The sequence below is a fragment of the Mya arenaria genome, chromosome 7 (genome assembly GCF_026914265.1).
Source record: "Mya arenaria isolate MELC-2E11 chromosome 7, ASM2691426v1".
Taxonomy (NCBI): Eukaryota; Metazoa; Mollusca; class Bivalvia; order Myida; family Myidae; genus Mya; species Mya arenaria.
Window position 1 is genome coordinate 57,256,440 of NC_069128.1, and position 6,000 is coordinate 57,262,439.

Sequence of the window (6,000 nt, forward strand, 5' to 3'; positions counted from 1 at the left end):
TAAGATATGAGTTAAACAAAATACAGATCCTTTGATGAATGACATGATTAAGCAATTGACTGTTAGGACGATTGATGCTAAGGCATGTTGACCACTAACTAGCTTAAGATATAAATGCTCACCTAAACATAGATGAGTTTGTATTGGCGAGGACCATTGTGTAAGATAAGCTAGAAAACATTATTTTTACATTGTCGAAGAAATAATGGTTACTATGCCAATATCAAGTAAAGATATCACACTTAAACATGTTAGGATAACTCACTGAGTCATAAAACCACATTTATTATATTTGGAATCTGGATTAGGTAGGAGAGTAGATAGAGTGCAAAAAATGACAAAAACATGATAAGGCTTTAACAGCGCAACCGGCATGGGACTTCAATTGCTAATACGAATTGAAAGCCACTTTTTAAGTTAACCCGTAAAAACTATAAATACTTTCATAATTTATTGCCAAGCTAGATAAGTCAGTATATTTAAAACTACTGCACATCCACTATATTAAACGAACATGACTGAGCTAATGTATGACGCATAAACATTATATTATTTTATTATTATACCAGATTTGTTGAGCGCCCTCTTCCTCGACCATATACATGGCTGGTCGAATTAAATACAATCATTGTCTTTTTCATAAAATCTTCTCACGTCACTTCCGGTGCATCTTTCAAAAGGTGAGTGACGCTTTACGTTGGTTCGTTAAGACTATTTTTAGATAATTTTCTTAAAAAGAATAAGTTTGACAAATATGTCAGATATGGCAAATCCTATGTTTGTCGTGTTCTCAATTTACCATTTTAAAATTGTCATTAATAATCATCATGTATCCATTACAATTGTTTAAATCATGACACAGCCTACTTCAGTAATGGTATCGATGTATAAAGTGTAGGTTAAGACAGATTTAGATTTGAAGAAATGCTGCTTGATTTCACGGTAGAGGAAACTCTTAAGCCTTTAAGGAAGGGCAAATTTAGTTTTTTTGTGTAATATACAAACTCTTTACGTCACTCACACATACAACGATTATATGCACACACCTGGAGTTGCGTTGACAGTTTTTCTACAATAACCATGAAAAGAGGAAGTCTACCAGTTATGATATACTAATTGACGTACAGCTTTGCTAACTGCTAAATCAAATTGATGCAGTATGGGTAAAAGCAGACTTTAGTTGAACTACGGAACAATTTGTTCTGTAACAACAATGCACTTCAAACCTGACAGTTTATTTTCTATTTGGAATTTCCAAAAACTGACACTCCGTTTATTTCTTTATAAAAACAATGGTTTCATACACTTTGTACTTACAATTAAATAATGCAAAGATATAATGTGAGTATATCAAGTCTTCGGAGAAAAAGGACTTTTATAGATATTATTTAATGCGGTTAATGATACAAACAACATCATTTAAAAAAACGAAAATACACACTTTTTTCTTAGGAATATTTGCATGGCAAACAAATACAATGTACAAAGTTCAAAATATTAATGTGTTTTGATCTCCTATCACAAATGAAATATGTTTTATAGATACAGTGGCTAATTTGCTTAAAAATCATATTGGAATAATCATAATAATATTTGGCTTATGTTATATTATAATTTATAACAGTATCCTATCTTGTTAAACATTTTTTATACCTTTTGTTTTCGAAATGCATTAATGGTTGACTTAAACTTTGTTAATGAAGAACATTTGATAAAAAAGTCGTGCTCATAGTCCACTACTTCATAACAAGAAATACACAAAAAACAATCTTACAGCTTCCAAGTATAAATATTGAAATTAGCTGATAAGCTGATACATTTCCTTAGTTGTCATATCTACAAGGGCTTTGGTTTGAAACTTTAGTCGTAGTGTTGTGTTGGCGTTGGTATAAATGTATATCTCACCTTCTACATGAATGCCGCTATCCGACTGGCCTAGAGCGGTCACGTGCAGGACGTGTATAACCCATACACCCCCGGTCATTTCCAGTATATTTCATACAGCCCCTGTAACTTTATACTCCACAGAAGACGTAACAAAATGGCGGCCGAATAATTTGTATCTTCTCTCTCGGCTTATCTTTTCACTGTAGGGGAGCTTACTCATGCACGATATAAAATATAAATTTTATTCAAGCAAACAGTTGAGTGTAACTGACTGTTTACATGAGTCGTTGGTTACAAAATGTCGACTAAAAAACGGTATGCCAGCACATCATGTGACGAAGCTGTCGAAAAAAGGTTAAAAGTAAATTCAAAGCAGACGCTTCGATGCAAAAAGAAATCTGCAAATGTGCTGAAGAGGTACCTTCAAGAAATTGTTAAAAATTAAGTGTTAAAAACAGTTAATTGATTAAAAACTGTTTTTGTTTGTCTAATTATTACATTTATTGACTGTAATAGTTACATCTTTCTTGGACAGTTATAATTTAATGTAACCTTACTGCAAAAATATATATGCTGTTAAACAATTTAATTACTATATTTACATTGTTATTGTATTTGTTCCAAATAAACTTGATGACATAATTTTTTTGTATTTCTTAAAATATAATTCTGAGATAATATTTAAGCGTCACTGATCATTGTCTTAACAAATACATCATATCTTAATATAATCTTATTATTAAAAGTATTCGGTGAGATATATTCGTTACACTGTTAGTAGCTTGGGGTGTATATCACATACCCCCCCCCCCTTTATTACTAACAGTGTAAGTAATACTACCGTAGTTAGTCCTGCAATCCGATTGGTTCTGTTGTGACGTTATTTTAAGAATTGATTTGTGTCTATTTAAATGATAATGATACATTATAAGTGTAATCTATCTGAATACGATTGAGCTAAAATAACCTTTAATATAATAAAAAAAAAAAACATGCGCTCACTTACCATAGGAATTCGGCAATGAATGTGACTTTATATAGACCAAATATGACAGCTCCTGAAATATACATGGAACTCGTCTTTCTCTGCCCGATTAAAAGCGGTTAACATTTATTAAGAAAGCTATGTTGATGTAAGTGTTGTCTTTCCGTGTTTTTCGTTCGCTTTGTGTTTCTCGTTCAGTATACACATTGTCCTACAGCTCTAAGGTTATAAATCTATATTTGCACTAAGGTCATGCATTGACTTAAAACTATTTACAAATAAACTTAGCGAAACGTGCTTGTCAATAAGTTAAACAAAGCAGTTTCATAATGTATTAACCACAGTCACAATTTCAAAAGGGTTAAAATTTGTGCGTATGAAATAAAGTACAAAGATTTAATGGCACATCCATCTTACATTTTAGTGAAAGTGAAGTCTGTCTTTTCAAATTAAGCAGTTTTTAAGGTGATTTATTTCCTTCTTAAGTAACGGTTAAAAGATGTTCCAGAAACGTCGTTCAAAATGCATTCGTGATTTTGCCCCGTATATATATATATATATATATATATATATATATATATATATATATATATATATATATATATATATATATATATATATATATATAGTAGGGTGTCACCGAAAGTAGTAGGCTATCATCAATAGTAGTAGGGTATCACCAACAGTAGTAGGGTATCATCAATATTAGTAGGGTATCACCAATAGTAATTAGGTATCACCAATAGTAGTAGGGTAACATCAACAGTAGAAGGAATCCAATAGTAGTAGGGTATCACATATATAATATCTGTAATAGTGCATCACCAACAGTAATAGAACTCCAATAAGAGCAGGGTATCCCAAATAGTAGAAGGGTATCACAAATAGTAGAAGGGTACCTAAAGTACAAGGGTATAATACATAGTTGTAGGGTATCACTAATAGTAGAAGGGTATCACCAAAAGTAGTAGGGTATCACTAATAGTAGTAGGGTATCACCAATATCAGTAGTGTATCACCAATAACAGTAGGGTATCTCCAATAGTAGCAGGGTATCACCAATAGTAGTAGGGTATCACCAATAGTAGTAGGGTATCAACAATATCAGAAGGGTATCATCAATTGTAGAAGGGTATCACCAATAGTAATAGGGTATCACCAATAGTAGTAGGGTATCACCAACAATACTAAGGTATCGCTAATAACATTAGCGTATCACCATCAGTAGCAGGGTATCACCAGTAGTAATAGGGTATCACCAAAAGTAGTAGGTTATCACCAATAGAAGTAGGGTATCACCTATAGTAGTAGGATATCATCAATAGTAGTAGGGTATCACCATTATCAGTAGGGTATTACAAATAGTAGTAGGGTATCACCAAAAGAAATTGGGTATCAACAATATCAGTAGTGTATCACCATTAGTAACAGGGTATCACCAAAAGTAGTAGGATATCACCAATAGTAGTAGGGTATCACCAATATCAGAAGGTGAATCACCAATAGTAGTAGGGTGTCACCAATAGTAATAGGGTATCACCGATAGAAGTAGTGTATCGCCAACAGTAGTAGAGTATCACCAATAGCAGTAGGGTATAACCAAAAGTAGTAAGGTATCGCTAATAGCAGTAGGGTATCACCATTAGTAGAAGGGTATCACCAATAGTAATAGGGTATCACCGATATCAGAAGGGTATCACCAATAGTAATAAGGTATCACCAATAGTAGTAGGGTATCACCAACAATAGTAAGCTATCGCTAATAGCATAAGGGTATCACCATCAGTAGCAGGGTATCACCAATAGTAGTAGCATATCACCAAAAGTAGTAGGGTATCACCTATAGTAGTAGGGTATCACTAATAGTAGTAGGGTATCACCATTATCAGTAGGGTATCACTAATAGTAGTAGGGTATCACCAAAAGAAGTAGGGTATCACCAATATCAGTAGTGTATCACCAATAGTAATAGGGTATCACTAAAAGTAGTAGGGTATCACCAATAGAAGTAGGGTATCAATAATATCAGAAAGGGAATCATCAATAGTAAAAGGGTATCACCATAAGTAGTAGAGTATCACCAACAGTATTAAGGTATCACCAATAGCAATAGGGTATAACCAAAAGTAGTAAGGTATCGCTAATAGCAGTAGGGTATCACCTTAGTAGAAGTGTATCACCAACAGTTATAGGGTATCACCAATATCAGTAGGGTATCACCAATATCAGTAGGGTATCACCAATATCAGTAGGGTATTACCATCAGTGGCAGGGTATCACAACTAGTAACAGGGTATCACAAATAGTAGAAGGGTACCTATAATAGTTCGACCTTTATCCCTGACCTTTGAGAAGGTCTATAATAGTCCATGTATTACGAGGCAAGACCAAGCCGTGGTTCGTAGTAATTGTCCAATAAGTGTGTGGTTTTGACTAACAAAGACTAAACCTTTCTATAGTATTACTGTTCATATGATTCACATATATGAAGGATTCCAGAAGGACTCAATACATAAAATTCTGACGAATCTACACACTGAAATATAACATACACAGTTTTAAGTAAAATTCAACATCACATTAAGTAATTATACATAAAATGTTAAAGAATATATTTATCTCATACAATATCGTAAAGTGCTTAGTGGCCCGTATAAACAAACAACTACTGAGATAAATGACATTCAATAGAAAGGTAAAACACATGACAACAACAACAAAACATACATGACATCTGCAGCTACATACAGTACACTTACAAGTTTATGGAACTGAGTGTTTTCACTGGCAACCTCTGGGTCTCCTAATTCACATCCATGATAGCTATGAACTTGTTACTTCTGTAAACAAATATGCAAACAGTGAAACACATGCAAAGGGTTACTTAAAAAGAGCTGCTATCTTAAAATACTGATTAAGAAACAGAGTATACCAAACATTCCAAAAAAACAACAGAATACACAATCAATACAACATATTGCAATTAATAAAATTACTCACTAGAATGCATTTAATACATACCTAACATGGAAATGCTCTATGAAAATGACTCTAGAACTGAGTTAAAAACAAAGAACTAAAATGCGCCAAAACCCTGCAGATTGCTATTCTCACAACATCAAATATCA